Below are 19,227 nucleotides of genomic sequence, written 5' to 3' on the forward strand. Positions count from 1 at the left end.
CATGCAATGCTACAGGCTTGGGGAAGGGTGGCTGGAAAGGTGCCCAGTGGAGAAGGACCTGGGCGTGCTGGTTGGCAGCCGGCTGAACATGAGCCAGCAGTGTGCCCAGGTGGCCAAGAAGGCCAACAGCATCCTGGCTTGTATCAGGAATAGTGTGGCCAGCAGGAGCAGGGCCGTGATCGTGCCCCTGTACTTGACACTGGCAAGGCCACACCTCAAATACTGTCTTCAGTTTTGGGGCCTTTCATCATATGGGAACTTAGTCATAAATAGGAAATAACTGTGGCTGTGTGTACACGTTGAATAAAAGGACAGCTTCTCCTTTTTGTGCGATCTAAGACAAGAGCCAACTATAGATTTATAGATATTCAGACATGGAAATAAAAGCATTGATTGACACACACTAAGGGGTTGCATTCACTTTTTGATGTTTAATCATATTTTGACTGTGCAAATTAATACACCTGCACTCTAGCAAATATTAGGTTTAGTTTGTAACAACTTACTCTCAAAGAAGGAATTACATTTGTCAAAAATGATACTGCAGGGAACATTTTGTTAGTATGTTTCATACATATACAGCTCCACTACTGTATTGGCCTGGAACACTGGCCCCATAAATGAAGCACACCTTTAAAACTACAGATTTCAAGCTGTGTTTTTTCCATTCACACTTTAATCCCTCAAATGCACTAGCACATACTGCAATTGCACCTAAAAGTACTGCGAGTAACAGTAGGAGGAAGAAAACATGAGATAACCAGTCTCTTTTGCTTTTCAAAGCAGAAGGGAAGAGTTTAAACTCCCTGTCTTAATGAAACATGGACTTTGGAAGGATAGGAGCCCAGTTCCACTGCACTTCCCTGCCCTCCTCCTTCCTCCCTGGGGGGAGTGAAGCAAGGACCGGATGAGTACTCACAAGGTAAAATGTTAGTGCTGTTGCTGGTGATAACAAGTCCTAATGCTAGCATGCGGAGCTGCAACTTTTGTCAGAAGAGGAGAGAAAAGTTATTTCCTACAGGCCACCATGCAGAAGAAAGTAGACAGGATGCCGCAGGGATCTCCAGAAAGGAAGGACTATATTTCTAAGGGAGATTACTATTACCTAGGGATAAATGAACCAAATCTAAACATAATTTGGGAGATAATAGTGCATTCCAAAATGTTCAAAAGGTTTAAAATAATCCTTTATAGTATCTGCCTAGCCTGCTTATTATTTCAGACCTAGCCATCAGAAGATGGTGCTATCTTCAGACACAAAATGAGAACAGCTGATAACTAAATCAGCCATGTGAGGTACTGAAATTAATTTCCAGTGCTAGACTTAGACTCATAACACCTGCAAGCCCTACAGTATTAGAAAGCATTGCTAGACTGTGCATAAGACTAATTCTCAGGAAGCAAATCAGAGAGCATGTGTTCATGAGCTGAACTTTACACAAGCATCAGTAAGAGCAAACATCCACTTTAGCTTCTTGTAAAAGGGCATTCTTCTTCAAAAGCTCAGCCAGATGCCTGATCACAGCCATCAATTATTCAAGCAGATAAGTCAAGATTTTGTTGTTAGTGGAGACAGTAATAGAACTGCATTGATTAATGTAATTAAGTGTAATCCAGCATTCAGACTTGCAGACTGGTTGGCATTAGGTATTATTCACAGTTTCATTTTGTAAGAAGCTCCACGCAAATGTATTTTCTAAAAAAGATTAGAAGGTGTTTCACTGCTGGAGGTGCTGACCCCTAGTGAGATAAAAAACAGTTGTTTTCATTACAAAGAAAAACACAAATGCTGAATGTATTGGTGTAAGAAAAGTTAGTCTATTTCCTTTGCACCATATTCTAGCATGCGTCTCAGAAAGTCACAGGTTTTAAGATCAGAGCAGAAAAAGCACCTAAATAATTTGTTCTGTCTTTGTATTTAACATGGTGATATGAGCAAAGCTTGCTTTTTAAAAGTCAACAAACCTTCAGAATAAAAGAAGATAAGCCATATCCCTTAAAAAAACCATGGTAAATAGTTTTCCCTTTCCTAGCTAAGCAGGCAGAATATTTATATTTTGTTTTAATATAATGTAAGTACTAGTACAAAAACCTTCATTTCCCATCTCATTTGGGTGGTATTAGATGTGTGCCATCATGGATGGGCATCACCGGATGCAGTTATTTCCTGTGCAGTTACCGTTTGGATCCTCCCAAATGTTGTTTAGGTTTAACATGAGATGACAAATGTGTGTTAAGTCCATGATGACTTCCCTTTTACTGTCCAAGAGACATAAAATAATTATTAACTCAGGTAACTTCCTGTGCCTTAATTTTACTTCCTCCTGAACATGCAGCTCCTTAGTATCCCATTTTCATGATTTTGTATTTCTTGCACAAACAGCCAGCAGCAGATTTGTACAAGATGATATAAGGTTTTACAGGATACAAGTGTATCTGTAACTACAGTGAAAGAAGCCCTGGGGAATAGAAGGACATTAAAAAAGACACTCCTCTGTCAGCGCAGTAAGGTGTTTCCAGTTTAAAGCTTTTTTCGTTGCTAAGGTATATCTCCTCTGGTAGACCTGCTGAGGCTGTGGCACGGGGTGATGCATTTTCCATGGCGTGTAGAAATGTTTAATGGCTTAGACTGTGCTCCTAGCAGCACTTCAGCTACTCATAAGAGTGACTTCTAGGAAATTAAAATGAAAACCACTTTGGGATCTTCTAGTGTGAAAGCCAAACTATATCATGATAAGATTATTTTTTTAATTTCCTCTGAACTGCCTTCTTTTTTTTAAGTTAAATTCAATAAGACAGAGGAGTTGTCTAAGCCAACTTTTTCACTAATGAATTCAGAAGGTTAAGAATAATTTCCTAAGGAGTGACTGTGCTGGTTTTGGCTGGGAGAGAGTAAATTTTCTTCATAGTAGCCAGTATGGGGCTGTGTTTTGGGTTTGTGCTGAAAACACTGGTGATAATACAGGGATGTTTTCGTTACTGCTGAGCAGTGCTTACAAAGCATCAAGGCCGTTTCTGCCTCTCACCCCACCCCACCAGCGAGCAGGCTGGGGGTGCACAAGAAGCTGGGAGGGGACACGGCTGGGACAGCTGACCCAAGGGACATCCCACACCATATGGCATCATGCTCAGCATATGAAGCTGGGGGAAGAAGAAGGAAGGGAGGGGGACGTTTGGAGTGATGGTGTTTGTCTTCCCAAGTAACCGTTACGTGTGATGGAGCCCTGCTTTCCTGGAGATGGCTGAACACCTGCCTGCCCATGGGAAGTGGTGAATGAATTCCTTGTTTTGCTTTGCTTGTGTGCGCGGCTTTTGCTATACCTGTTAAACTGTCTTTATCTCAAACCATTAGTTTTCTCTTTAACCCTTTCGATTCTCTCTCTGATCCTACTGGAGGGAGTGAGTGAGTGGCTGTGTGGTGCTGAGTTGCCGGCTGGGGTTAAACCACAACAGTGACAAAGGGATCAGAGGGCTTTTTAGTGACACTTCTCTGACTTAATACTTGATTAGAGAAAAAAGGGAATGAGAAACAGTTCTGACAAAGGTCATGTAAATCAGCACTGTAGGACAGGAATGAGCTACTCTAGTCACTTCAGAGGAGAAAATAAGTTACTGTCCTCTTAAATATACAGAAGAAATATTAAGATTAAATATTAGAAGGGACGCTCGATAATGCCAGTGTATCAAACATCAGGTCAAAGGTGCTCATTGGTAAGGCAGGCTATGGAACCACAGCGACTGTAATTATCCTTTTATTTCAAGCTACACTTCATATCTCTTTATTGGAGACAAAATATCAGTGGTTAAACTTGCTGTTATAGAGAACCGGCTGAGCAGGCCTTTAAAATTCTTTTAAATTCATGTTATTTCAGGCTTCTTCTATCCACCTCTCCTTTCACCCCGAAAGATAAACAGCATTATTTCAGCCTCGGAGAAATCTGCATTTGAGGTTTTCTGATAGTACAAATCATTCTGCAAGTTAGCAAAGTTCATTAAATGTATTTTTAGCAAACCATTCTTCCTTATGATTTAACCTTATGCCTGAATTCCCATAAAATTATGTAAGTCGATTACCTGTGAATACATGGTGAATAAATAAAATAGATAAAACAAATTTTAAAAATTTATTTTGTTTTCCTTTTATTATGATGATTCTCTATGTCACTTTCTATCCTTTTTCTGGCTATTCTTCCCCTTCTTTTTCTGTTCACTCTTGGTTACAATAATTGTAGTGAATAATAGTAACTCATGCTCTTTCAGAAACCCCGTGGTGTCCATGCGATTAATAAGGTGATTGCAGCAACCTTTTTTGAGCATTTGTAGAACGAAATAGCATACCTTCGAGAACACTGTGTTGTATTAGCAACGCAAATAAATGACCAGACATGCAAAAATATTGTTGAACTAATATGTGGGAGATGAAACAGAGAAAGGGATTAGACAAGTATTTATGATGCCTGCGATTAGGACTGGCCTTCTTCCCAGTCAAAGACATCAAATGCCTTTAATACAATTAAGAACCAATATTGTGTTGAAAAGGCAATACATTTTGTTAGCCGATCAAAGCGGACCTATATATTCAGATCTAAATTAAAGATATTTCATTTATAATCATCCTCTTTTTTCTCTAATTGCATATCCATTAATTTAGCTCTTTCTTATCACATTACTGAAAATGAGTTTGTCCACCTTTCTATCATTATTTGCAGCAATTCGGGGAGGAGAGAACACCTAAGTTCTCTTGTTTGTCTTACTGGTTCCTTGAGCTTTGTTTTCATGAAGAGAAAAAGGCATTTTCACAGTGTGGCAGCTGAAATACAGCAACTAATCCTAGTGAAGGAAAAGTGGCCTTGTAGCTGTCATGTGAGTTAGCAGACTGTAGTAAAGACTGATAGGAAACTAAGCATATACCCTGAGCTGATATCCTGGTAAGAACTACTCATGTTACACCTATATTATCCCACGTTTTTCAGTGGCCATCATTAACTGGAGGTTTTGCCTTAGGTCACAACTAAGTGTCTGCCGTAATAAATAAATAAAATAGCAAGAGTGAAATAGAGCAAGAAAATGTATTTTTTCTGTTACTCAAAAATGTAGTCCATCTCCCATGAAGGCAGAAAGACTTCCTTGCAAAATCATTAATACACCTCTGGGATGAGTAAATAAGTGGCCTTATTTCTGTCAACAAGCTACCTATCTTCTCTTCACACTGCTTCTCTAAGTTTTGATACTGTGATTTTTTTTTTCATTTGAAGCTTTGTCTGAAGTGTTACAATTTCAAAACTGAAATAATGAAGTCTGAGATATCAACATCAATGCACTGACAATTAAACTAACTTGTTAGATCATTTTGTACCCCATATTGTCTTTATGAGACTGTCACGGTCACAGATGACACCACCCACCAGCTTTGGACTGAATTATTTCAACACAGTGGATACACAGAAAACAATCTCCTATTGACACTTAGGAATCTGGTAGCTAGAAACTTTCATTATCACATATTTATACCGTCATTTGTGTAACCTGGCATTTAATTAGTCAACTGAATTTTGCTGAACTTTAAAAAATAATGCTGTCCTTATCGTACTCTTAGCTTAGGCAACAGGAAACAACTGTGGCTGCGTTGTTGCTAGTATGTGCTACATAATTTAGTCATAATCATTTCCTGACACTTACGTTTAGCACGATTTTTTCCTTTTGCACAGAAAAGTGTTTATTCAGGGAAGGGTGACTAGAAACTATAAGGTATCATTTATGGCTTCCTTGCTGCTGTGAGCTGATCTCTGCTGTCCTTAAGGCTATACCAGGTAAGAACTGGGAGGACACAACTACACTGCCTTTCTGTGCCAGACCCTTCCTTCACTGCAACTGACAATGACAGGGATGCTACCCAGAGTGGCTTTAAACTAGTTTTTAATTTGAAGCAGCTTTCTGTTAACTTGGACTGCCTCAAAAAATGAGCTGAAATGGAAAAGAGACCCTGCAACATACTGTCCAAAGATTATTAGCTAGCTATTAGCTAGCTGCCTGGCAAGTGTTTTTTAGGTAGACACATGTACAAGTCCAAACACTTTGTTCTATCTAAATAACTAGTGACTTTGCAACTTGCAGAGATAGTGAGTAGCTGCCAGCGAGCCAGGATCTGGAGCTTTCAGCAAAGGCTTCCTTCCAATTTGCTATTTGAACCTGCCTCTCCAAAGGGTATTCTCAGGTGTACTTTCCTCTGTCTGTGCCATGGAAGCTGTTGCAGAAAATACCTGAACGGTCCCTGGAGTATGGATCTTGGAGGATTTGGACTGGCTGGTTTTCATTGGCCACGTACTGAGAGAAGCCAACATCCCTGACGTTAGAATCAACATTCTTAGTTACCTTAGAGTAATTAAGGAATCATGTGATTTGGGCTCAACCTGCAAGTTTCCTCCATTCCTACTCTTTCCTTAAAGGACAAGATCTTTTATCCAGTAATTTCCATCATTTCCCTCTGGTCGCTTGGATTTCTTTCTCTTTGACACTTATGTGTCTTTCTACCATAAAAGCTCCCCTCACTCCCACCAAGAGTTACTTTCTAACTGCAGGCTGCTTGACTGACGCATCCCATCACGCAAAACATTTTATTTCCTCATGTTATCCAGTGGCTTTCAGGAGAGGAAGCCTCCAGAGAGTGCCACAGGAGCCAGACAGCATCACCCAGAAATAAGCAACCTTCCTCCTTGCTGCTCAGCTAGACCTTTTTCGCAGAAAACATACAGTGAACTGGAAACAAATCAAGCTGTTACAGCAGCTGCCAGAAGTCCCACACGTGCTGCACGGTTTTATCACTGAGCCGTGATCTCTTAGTGCAGCTGTCTTCCTTGAAGCATTGAGAGCTTCTGCACGGCCAAAGGCATGTGTGACAGCAGCCTACTGGCAAACACACTGAGTAGCTTCAGCTTCCCCTAACCCAGCTCGCTGCTTCCCAGCTCCCTGCTGCCTCCTCCCCCTGCAGTGCCTTACCTCCAAGCTAACTGATCCCGAGCCACCACTTGGTCTAGTGTGCCTACATCAGCCTTTCCTGCGTGTCCTGTCACATCCACATTACTGTATGACAGTCTCTTGGCATCTCCCTACTCTCCACAGCTAGCCTGTCTTCTAACAACTGCTCTGCTCTGGGTAACACTGGCAAATTAATCACTTTCTCCCTCTCCTTCTCCTCCCATTTGCTCCTGTCATTTACTCAAAGGCCAAGGTGCGCATGAGCAGATCGTCGTCTTCATTCCAGCAGATAAGCCTCATTTCAGATTTAGGATCCACCATTCAGTAGTGTGTGGAAACTGCCAGTGGCCCACCCTGTGCTAGGATTACTGGCTTCCCTGGCAGTCTTACTGGAACACATGCCTTAGAAAAGGTAAACCAGATGGGACTCAGATGGAAGATAGGATACTTGTATATCCTATGCATGTCAATCAGAAATCTAACTGGAGAATTACCAGACTTAAACTCATTGTGAATCCCCAGAGAAAGTGGTGGGTTGGTAGGGTATACTAGTGAACAATGTTTAGATGTTGAAACTCACCTCATAGGTTTCAACTCCTCATCTACTTACCTCATTAGTACTCATTCTGATGGTTTCCTGATTTTTAAAACCCCAAATATGGCATTCAGTGAACAATTCCTCTCAAGTAAGGCCATGCTTTTGTGTGTGGATTCCAGAATTGCAGCCACTTCATGAGTGGTAGACTGATCCATTGCTACTTACACTCAGTCATGTTGCTGTGGACACACCAAAAGAGCATCCCTTTGCCCAAGGAGATAATTTTCTCTTTTTGCAAGTTTGACTCTTCGGCTTCATTTTTTACCTCCTAAGAAGCTTAAGTCTTCTCTATGTTTATATTGATGAAACATCGTCAGCACAAAAAAAAAAAATAGTTGGCTTTAAGCAAACAGCTAGAGGATTAACTATTTCAGGCAGAAATATATATTTGAATACCTATTTGGCCAGTTCTGAGTACATGAATCCTTTGGAAACCCTGCATCAAAATAGATTACATTTTCTGCAGAGACAGAATATCTGCCAAGAACTAGTACAAAGTAACAACTCTGCTTAAAAGTACTATGTTGAAAACTTCTGAACAAATGAGGTTTGAGGTTGCATATTATGAAATACTCTTCTGGGGAAGCAAACTGGCAAAAGTTTGAGGGGCCAGTCATTACAGGATTAAGAAACCTCAATTTCCATTCAAACCATGTCAACAAGGAGTCTAATCCATTCTGGTTTACTACCAAAATGTGAAATTCACACCCTTGGAGAGAAAAGCCTTAATTAGAAAAGCTACCACAGTATGTACCAATCAACCCTTTTCTTGGCAGTCATTACAGATACGCCGACAGCTGAATGAACACAAAGTCTGGGAACCAGGCAGCTGCTGACAGTTTTTGGAAACAGGAGGTCCACCTGAGACAAAATATTTATTATATGTTCTAGGTAGTGAATCTTCTCATTAGCGGAGAGGCACAGTATTGGACTGAGACTAGTGATTAGGCTTCTGCTTTTTCCCCTTCTTTTTCACGTAATAACCACCTTTGTGCAATATTGTTCTTACCTTTTTTAACAGCTGGATGAAACAGTGTTAGTGAGAGGGAATGAGGAAACAAGCAACACACTTTATGTCAGTTTTATGAAAAATACTTTCAAATGAGAGCTAAGATGCATAGTTCAGACCAACATTGTCCATTCTAAGCGAGATTGTATTTATCATGCCAAGACAGGGAAAAGAAGAAAAGAAAATATTTCACACCAGAAAATAAAAGTAAACTAATGTCTATATAATTTAATGATACATCTACTTGTCTGCTGAGTACAGGAGACAGTAAGTCTGAGTTTATAAAATGTTCTTTTAGAAATAAACCATAAGACCTGTAAAATTCAGGCTCTCAAAGCTTGCCTTGTTATTGTCCCAAATGGTAAACTGCTGAGTGTCACAGAGTATACAAAAAGCAAATACTTTATACATCAGCATTTACAGTGAAGAATAAGAGTTGTGAAGTAGATATTTTGAGTAGGATATAATGAAAACATGTGTCTAACATTACACCTAGACTTCAGAAACAGATAGCACGACATTATTTTTATTAGCATTGGTTTCATTATGCTAATGCTTAAAACACCAATAAAGACTGGGCACCTTCAAAGGTGCTGTATATACACATGTTTACAGGATAAATAGACAAGCCAGTGAAAGAAGAGCAAACTAAATGGAGGACCACTTATCTTACAATGTGGCCAGGAAAAGACTTCACCACTGTGATTGTCATGTCCGTGTTCATCACGCTGGACCAGTGCAACATCTTAGCGGTGACCTACACTGTAATGCACCTAAACCTGCCTGAGACTGGATAATGACTAGGAGAGTGCACTTATACAAGCACATAGAACCAAAGTAAAAATATTTTAAATTAACATCTCTTATTAGATTTGCTGGTGATCATAAATTTCACAAGGACTATCCATTTAGTATTAGCTCTTATGAGTATTTTTTTGTGTGCATACATGGGCATGTGTGTGTTACAGGCGTGTTCAGATTCTTGTCATGGACCATGATTTTGTTTTCCTGCTCTACATGCAGAGATAGAAAAGGAAGCCCATCACAGTCAGGTGTCCATTTATAAGGGATTTAAGGGAGGTGTAGCATATCCATCAGCAGTTTCCAATCTGTGCATAAGTCAAGATATAGAAGAAGTTTGTAGGGAGTGTAAGATCTACTCAGCCTGCCCACTCAGCCCTGGAGGGCCCAGAGAACCAGCACATTGCTGCCTTCAAATCTTGCATGCTGGAGTGTCCTGAGCACAAGCTGCCCCTCACGCTGGAGTTCTCAGCTGGTGGCCACGATGGGGCACATACTCTGGTTACCGATGCTCCCAAGGCTGTTTTTTTCAGAGCAAGGTCAGGCTGGTCAGCTCAAAAGACACATTCATACACCAGGAGTCTGATGCTTCTCAGTCTGTTGTGGGGCCTCAGTACCAGGCAGTTTTTGAATGTACAGACTGGAAAGAAGATATTGAGATAGCTTTTGCTCTCCACAATATTTTGAGCATTATTCCCGGACATGATCCCCTTGAAATTTCCTTTATCTGCTTGGGGTGAGGTAGCAGTGTCCTTCAGTAAGGCTTTTAAAACAAACACAAGATCTCTTCTGTCGATACAGGATGCTGGGATTTACTTTTAAAAGTAAATAATAGTATTTTATGGTCCTTTTACCTACCTTCTCAGCTATTTTCCTCTCTCTCTGCTGTACTTCTAATAAAGTGCTCACGCAAATCACAGTAAGGGTCCTACCACAAAGACCTACCATTCTTTTTTAAGATAATCACAAGAAAGAGAAGTTTCCTTTTTACTAAAACTCTGTATATGTGGTAATTGGTTTAGAGACTAACCTCAGCAATGCTGCGTTCTTTCTTCCTGAAAGGCATACTGGTTCTGTAAGGATAAGTCTGTATTACTAGACACTTTCCAGCTTTCAGGTCTGGGTGAATGCCTTACCTACATCCCCGCTTCATATCGACACAAGACCTGGCACATGCTACATTCCCCGGCACATCATAGGCAGTGGTCTGTAGGCAGCTTCAGTAATTTGCCTTCCTAAGCACCATAAACTTTCTGTAGGTAAAGTTAGTACTGCATAGTCTGTGAAGACTCATATATTACCTTTTAAGACTTAAAGGCTGGTCTCAGATGTCTCCTTTCCCCACTCTATAAAACTATAATCTTATGAGGACCATTGATTTTTCAAGTTAATGTTCCATCTTCAACTCCCACCATGGAGAAAGTGGTTTTATCTTGTTATTTGCACCATGGAGTTTTTCCACAAGGAACAACACTAACACTGCCACAGGAATGGGGAAGGAGAAGAAAAGCAAAATGCTATTTATCACCATAGCCTGGGGGCATAAAAACAGACTCAGAATATCATATTCCTCCTTTTTTTTTCTTTTAAGGCATTTCTATCATGATATTACTATATGAAAGATTAATTTCTGGCTTTGGGGTTTTTTCTTTCTCTTGTGGAGCTGAAAAACTCACTGAATTTAAATAGGAAAAGAAAAAATATCTCTCAACTGCTGTAGCAGAAACTGCAGCATATGAAACTGTCCAGATGTTTCCCATGGTGCGAACTATCAGAATACCTGAGAGAATGGAAAATCCTTGTGTGTATATGACATTGTAATACACAATTAGAAGTGCTCAGTGAAAGAGAGCAAGACAAGCTCCATCTCTGTCCAAAATCCCTGACAACGGATGTATTTCCAGATTTCTATTCTGTCTTCATGCCACACTGTACCCATGTATCTTCCTATAGCAAGGGCTCCCCTACCAGGAAGATGTACAAATACCTATATGGCATTGACCTGTTCTGGTCCCCCATACCCTGAGAAAATACGATGAGGTACTTGAATTACGTGTCCGCTTCCTCTTGGACTAGGATGAAACCAAGTCAGGCTTCCAGAGTAATGTCTTCTGTTTTGGGAAACCTTAGGAGCTTCTTCTCTGGTACCTTCGTATTGTCGTCTTCCCTGTTATTTCCCCATCCCACCCCAGAGGAACTCCTCCTTCTGGGTGAGCCTGCCACCGTAGCACCCAGGTAAGAGTATGTGTAATAATGCCCAACTTGTGTGCTAAGTAGCTATTGAATGTGCAGGAAAGTCTGCAGGACTGATCAAGCTATCTTTTCTAGCCACAGAAGTGGGGCTACCGTTTAGACCAGTCAGCGAAGCAGGCACTATGGTCATGGTACAGTGTTCTGTGAGATACTCACCCACTGCTTTCATCACCGGCCTTAGAGAGGTAATGCCTTTCTCTCCTGGCAGAACACCATTATTTGCATATTATGGCGTTCTTCTGTTATCAAGTCTTGAAAACCAGGAAGGATTTCCACTTTTTTTTTTTTTTTTTGCAACAGTTATGATGATTATGATGAAAAAGGAGGACTGCATACATAAGCCAGAGTGTGCTCATTTGTGACTACCCAGCAAACACCTTCTTTTTAGTTGCAGGACAGTATTAACATCCAGGCATTCAGTCAGTGCATTACTCTGGATGAGAGCTGAGACATCTACAGTGCAACACACTCTGTAGAAGGTGAATTACACAGCTGTGTTAGGAGGAGTGGATTGCAATTAAAATGAGCAACAGTTCTGGAAGATGTGTTTAGCCTACATTTGGATAAATACTTACACCCAGGTGAAGTGCACCTTTAATATTTACATTAACTTTATTAAAATTAAATTAATATTTAATATATTCATTGATTTATCTAAAGACTGATCTTGTCCTGGTTTTGTGGGGTTTTGTCAAGTCCATTTTCCTGATGAGTGAGTCCTGTGCTGTTAGCTATCCCCACTTCTGACCAATGCCATAAGGCAACGCAATCTCTGAAGGGTACAGAAGCCCTCAGCAGGCCTATGTGAGTGTAGCAGTATCAGCTATGGGAATTACTCTGGTCCTCTGCTAGGTATTTACAGCTTGTGATGGTTTTGTATCTTTCTAAACCTATTTGCCTCTTAGCAAAGAAAGCACAAAACAAATGCACTGCAAAATTAGCATATTCCCATTGTTTACACCACCCATAGTATTTTCTGCTCACTTGTAACACTTTATTTACCATATTTTTGAAAACACAGGAGAATTAAGAAGTCATAGACTTGAAATTTCCTCTTGTTCTTTATAAGCATTGTGCACAGTCATTGATCCAGCAAGATTTCATGAAAGACAATTTACAAAAAAGGAAAGATTTTAATCTACTTGACATGACTCAAGGGTGTACCCAAGGGCTCTATCTGCTGTGCATATTTTTGTTTCAGTAAGAAGAGAAACTGCTTTTGCATCAAACCCTTATCTTGGTTCTGCCATTGTGCAAGCTCTGGGAACACGCTGAAGGGTTCTGATGTGCCATGGCTTCCCTTATGCGTTGCCTGATATAAGACTTTGTCAGAAAATATCTTTATTTTCACCTGACAAACTGATGGAATAGACATTTTTACTTTCTGCCTTTCAGTCAAATCACTATGTTGTGCTTTTTCATATCAATATCTTTCACAGGAAATTAAAGTCATATGTAATTTAGCTAAATATAAAAGGGATTCCCTAGTAAAAATTATCTGTAGGCAGGACAGGTCCTTTAAAACTTGACCTCTTGCACGTATCACTGCTGCATGGGGACTGTCAAACAGGTCCCTAGATTTAAAGCTAATGCCAGAGAGTTTGAATTGGGCAGTTTGGGTTCTTCTGCTCCTCAAAACCAGAAAACCGCTGGTGTTAACTATAAAATCCGAATTTTCTCTGCTTTTTGCTTAGATTCAAACAGAACTGTCATTTTTCTTAACAGATATGAAATTACTTTTTTTTCACATGAAATGTGACACTTGAAAGTAAACAATGTTGAGGTTTTTTGTATAACTACTTTTCTTGGGAAAAATTTCCATTTTCAGACAATCCTAGTGAAAACTGTCACTCAGGACACCTGAGTTTGGTTTTCAGTTGTTCTTTGTTAGTTTTATGCTTCCACGGGAATTATAGAGGCTAAATGAGATGACTAAATGGATTTTTAACAGGCTTATTACAATGAACACTTGCCAACATGTTCTCAGCTTGAAAAATAAAGCATTTAAAATTTAATTTTTTAGCAGCCTTTCTTCAAAAGTAAAATTTAATTAGAACCCAATTATACTGAAATTGAAGTAACTGCTGAGGTAATGCAATGAATACTCGGTCCCATATGGTCTGATTTATAATCCATAAGCACTTTGAAGAACTACCTTATTATCCTTTCTATATTCTTATAAATTTCCTATTAATATCAATAAGAATCGTATGGCTGCTTTGTATATATCTGAGAACATTTCTAAACAAAGTTATATAAGAATCTATTTTACTATATATTTACTATGGCTTAACACTGCCAAAAATAAACATGTATATCTGAAGGGCGGGTGTCAAGAGGATGGGGCCAGACCCTTTTCAGTGGTGCCCAATGACAAGACAAGGGGCAATGGGCACAAACGGAAACATGGGAAGTTCTGCCTAAACATGAGAAAAATCTTATTTCCTGTGAGGGTGACAGAGCAGCGGCACAGGCTGCCCAGGGAGACTGTGGAGTCTCCTTCCCTGGAGACATTCAAACCCCACCTGGACACGGTCCTGTGCCCGCTGCTCTGGGTGTCCCTGCTCAAGCAGGGGGCTGGATGAGATGATCTCCGGAGGTGCCTTCCAACCCCTACCATTCTGTGATTCTGTGATAAATTAATCTTAAATTTTAGGACCTTAAAATTTCTGTTGCAATGGTAAAGAGGAAAGTAAGTGAATCTTTTAGAAACATCAGTATCACCTTAATTCTTTAGTACAGAAAACCCTTCCTAGAAAATACAGACTAAGGTGTCCTATTTTTTACCCACTTACAACATTGTGAGCCCAAAATAATGTTTCTGAACTCATGATTTCTAGTTATTCCAGGCTTAAAATGAGGTCTAACGAACGTCTCTAAGCTATATGGTGATACATAACATAAAAGTTTAAAAAAATCCCAAAACACCCAGAGATATTTTGCCAGACTATTTTCTTACCCTCCATCTCAGGGAATTCCTGACACTTTTAAAGGGCTTGTATCTGAGATTACTAGTTAATTACATGATCAGAACTTAGAGCAGAAAACATCTTCATGCTCTCTCTACATAAGGGACAACATAAGGTACAGGGCAATGGAGAATCGGCAGGGGAAAAAACAGTGAAGGAACAGCTGGTCTGCAGAAATGGCCCTTCTTGACTCATGCACTAAATAATTTTTGATCACATTTCAAGTCAGAAATAGCTGCAATTGCTTACATTTTAATATCTAACAGGGAATGTTAATGACTAAATGGTAATCAGTTACTTAAAGTGTTGGCATTTCCCACAAGATAATTTTGATGTAGACTTAGGCTAGCTTGTTAAGCTCAAGTTATTTTCATAGAATCATAGAATGGCTTGGGTTGGAAGGGCCCTTTAGAGGTCATCTATCCAACCCCCCTGCAGTGAGCAGGGACATCTTCAGCTAGATCAGGTTGCTCAGAGCCCCGTCCAGCCTGACCTTGAATGTTTCCAGGGGCATCCACCACCCCTCTGGGCAACCTGTGGCAGTGTTTCACCAGCCTCACTGTAAAAAATTTTTTCCCTTATATCCAGTCTAAATCTACTCTCCTTTAGTTTAAAACCATTACTTTATTTTAAAATTATTTTCTCCAGAGATCATTTTGTATTTTCAAAATGGCTTCTGTAAGATAGTAAGCTATGTTTTAAAAAACAGTTTTCTATGTGATCAATGTGATGATCAGGTTCTGCAGGCTAGCCAAATGGCACTAAGATACCAACTTAGTGTACTAAGTAAGTGTTTTGTTAAGACCTAAAAAATCTTTTCTTTTCTGTAACAGAAAGATCCTCTTACTTCCTCTCATTTTCTTATGTACAAGAGGCTTAAAAATACTTTTATTGTATCTGTTTTTCCCCAGTCAGCTACTCAGTCTGATTGCAGATCTGACAACACCATGGCAATTGCCAACAGTTCTGCTTGTTGGCCGCTAAATGTTACTGAATGCTGATACTGTACAGTGCCATGTAACTTCTCAGATCACACCTGCATCCACCATCCAAGCACTGCCACAGAAAGCTAATGGGTATTCCTAAAGAGGAGGCAGGACTCTACAATCTCCCATGAAAACAATCAAGCAACATTCAATGCTTGATTACACACTGTTAACAGGTAGAAAACTCTATAGCAATATACCTTTTTTTTTTAACCCAATTCGGGCTGCTACTGTCATTCTAAAATCATCATAAAGCATCTTTTCTTCTTTGAAAAGCAGTTGAGAAGTGGGTTAACTTCCGAGCACGTACTTGCTCATTTGGGAATCTCGCAGGATGTGACCATCCGCACACTGGCCCTGCCGTACATACTGTGTAAGGTAACCATTTCCTCTCTTCTACACCTAGCCTCTGTTCTCTATCGCATTTGTAGGCAAAAGAGTCAAATGGCGAATTTGCATCTGCTCAGGTTTTAATAATATTATTTGGAAATACATCTGTATTAGTTGCTTTTCCGGTCAGGCACTGATAAATCCTGTTCAGGTACAAGCTGATTGAAGCTCTGATGTTTAATTGAAATGTGTTCTGAAGCCTGTTGTTAATATTGTCCGGTATCCTGGAAAATGAAGCCTGACTTCTTATGATACAAACTGTCAGGGTGATCCAGCCACTTTGTTTCAATAAAGGCCAAACCCACAAAACCGGTTTTGTTCTGTGAATGTCACACAGAACATTCAAGAAAATCATAGTAAAATGTCACTATTTAAGTAGTAAAGCAAAGCTCTCCAAAATTAGGAAATGCTGGATTTACAGTGACCCTTGCTATCTTCAGCTCCTGCCCTATGCAGTGAATAAAGAGAAGTCCTGCAGGAGTGGAAGAGTTTGTGGTCCTAGAAGCAACAACAACCTCACTGATGTCTTCCTCAAAGACAAGCAAGAGGCACCAGTGATTTTAGGTTTTCCTTCTTTGTCAATGCTCAGGTCCAACACCTGAGCCAGGCCATTAGAGCCACCATGGACATAATGTTAAACTGAGGCACAGGAGCCCATGCAGCTCCACCACAAAGGTGGTTTAAAACAGTGCATTCCTTCACTGAGTGACCACTGCTACAGCCCTTCCATTTTCTTCACTGAATCTGTAGGAAAGTGGTGATGAAACATGGCGAATACATCTGTCTTTGCCTAGAGAGGAAATGAAAGCAAACAGTGTCTAGACATGGGAGAAGCATTTAATTGAGGCTGGTGCACAGTAAAAGCCTATAACATTTGCTGTTGCTGGCATTCTCTCCTATGGATGCTTTCCCTGCTGCTGACAGCTCCATTCTCCGCAGCTACAGGATCAGATTGGGGAAGTTGCTGTAAACTCACAAGCCCACCCAAAGATGTGCTGTGCTTTTCTGTAATGCTGCACTGTTACAGAAGTTAAGTAACTCTGCTCTCAGACCAGCAAAGCTGGTGGGGGCTTGGCAGCATTTTGTTGCAGACATTGGGATGCTCTAAGGTAAGGGTACTTTGTCATTTTAGAACTGGCAGGGCTTTTGGATTATATTGATTTTATTTCATTGTCTTGAGATCATCTACCCTTAGCTCTAAGTATAACTCCAGACTCTAACTCTTGAAATATATACAGTCCTAGGCTGTGCATAACTTAAGGCTGGAATGCCCTCCCCAGCTCAGCCCAGGCAAAAGGCTGCTCACAGATGTGCAGAGCACCACAAAAAGGCGAAGAGGCAGTACGTGCCACTGGGAATAGGGGTGCTCTGACAACAGCAGTCATGGCACTCAGACAAGGGCTAGTTATCCAGGCCAGGTGCTGCCAAGAGTTTTGGCAGCAGGAGACAAATCCTGGGACGTGCTTATAGGTTTCACGTAAGTCTGGGATTTACAGCGAGAGGAGTGACATTCACAATGCACAGAGAGAAGGCACACGGAGCTCTCAGGCACTTGCCTTTTATGCCTAAAATATATATGGTGTGTATATATATTATATATATTTTTTCAGAGGGACCACAGTCAGTTACATTAAGCAGAGCTAGTTTTCCAAAGGTGTTCCCCTTTGCATATAGGGAGGGGACAAGCATGTATAGAATACATCTGAAACACCTCCTTCTCATCCTTTTCCTGTTCTCCCTTTCCAATCCCCAGCTGCTGTGAGAATCTGGCTGCTACATCCCTTGGGCATGAAATGAGAAGATGCCGAGAGGACTGAAATGAGAAGGACCTTACATGTATCACATGGTACGAATGCTGCAGGTGCTGTCTGCTATAGAGAAAGGTCTTGAAAAATTGGTAATGTCAACAAGGATATCTTGTCTCAGATGCCATGTAGATGGGACCCTCCAGCTTTATGGGAGCTAAGGTAGAAAGTTGCAGCCCACCTCCACACAGTGGGTCTGCTGGAGGTAGGCTGCTGGAGATGCATGAGAAAAGCAGTCTGTAGGCATCGGGCAGCAGTAATACAGATTGGTTCATGGAGCAGCTGAGAATCAGGAAGGGTTAAAAACAGCCACACTATGGTACCGTCTCTCTTGGGAGACAGACGGTATTGATATCTTCTTGTGTTCACTCAATAGAAGTGTCTTTTCTGAATCAAATATGCACTACAAGGTGAATCCGCAGTGCACAGAGCCAGCAATGACACAAAGTTTCTGACTCACAAATTGCGCCCCTTGTTTAAAAAATGAAGTAATGAAATCCATCTCCTGATAGATTAAAACAGTTCACCAGATTAGTTAAGCATGGGCACATATTATCCCTTTTCTGTTCCAAATTAATGCTATAGAAATTTACTAACTGTATCATGTTGTAATACAAAATGAAAACTTTAATTTACCTTATACACTGACAATCCTCAACTATACCCCCTAAATGAAAAATGAGCATATTGTCATTTCCCTGTTGACTTAGGTCATAAAAGTCATTAATGGATGTTTGTTAAAAGCAAATTCAATTCTTTTACATTGTTGCTAGTCACCAAGAATGTGGTGGTATTGGGAGTCAGAAATAAGTCAGAAAAAATGAGAAATTAAGGCAACTTCTCAAAACTGAATTAGACAATTGTCTAAATTAAATGGCAAATCAAAAGCAAATCTGGCTAAGCAATATACTTCTGGTCCCAACCTACCAGTTTAGTGGCTGCACAATGTGCTGGAATGTAAAGCATGGAGTCAAGTTCTTCAGTCAGATTTCCCCCTTCCCACCGCTAGACCAGGACCAATCCCGCAAGTGTCTGAATGTACTCGTGAATTGTACTTGGTTCTACTTTGTCGTATATTTCCGTAGCTTGAAATACAAAACCTCTTTGGGAAGGTACAGCTCTTGAGCTATAGCACGCACATTTTCAGATGTCTTTCTCTTCCATCCAGTTCCCAAAGGACCCTTCCCCTATTAAAACTTTTATGTTTTCAGACTGTGTTTGACAAAATGCAGCCATGCTGGCAATCTTTGAGCCAGCAAAGACCATTTGAAGACATATATTTTTGATCTATCCTCGTTCTCGTTCCTCCTCCTCTCATACCTTCTTCTGGCACAGTGAATGGGGCCCCTGTAGCCTTACATGGGCAGGATAAGACTCATCATGGTACCAGAAAGAAGGCAGAAGCCAGTAGCAGGTAACTTTGAGCACCCCATGTAGAGCC

This window comes from Phalacrocorax aristotelis, chromosome 3 (assembly GCF_949628215.1).
Source record: "Phalacrocorax aristotelis chromosome 3, bGulAri2.1, whole genome shotgun sequence".
Lineage (NCBI taxonomy): Eukaryota > Metazoa > Chordata > Aves > Suliformes > Phalacrocoracidae > Phalacrocorax > Phalacrocorax aristotelis.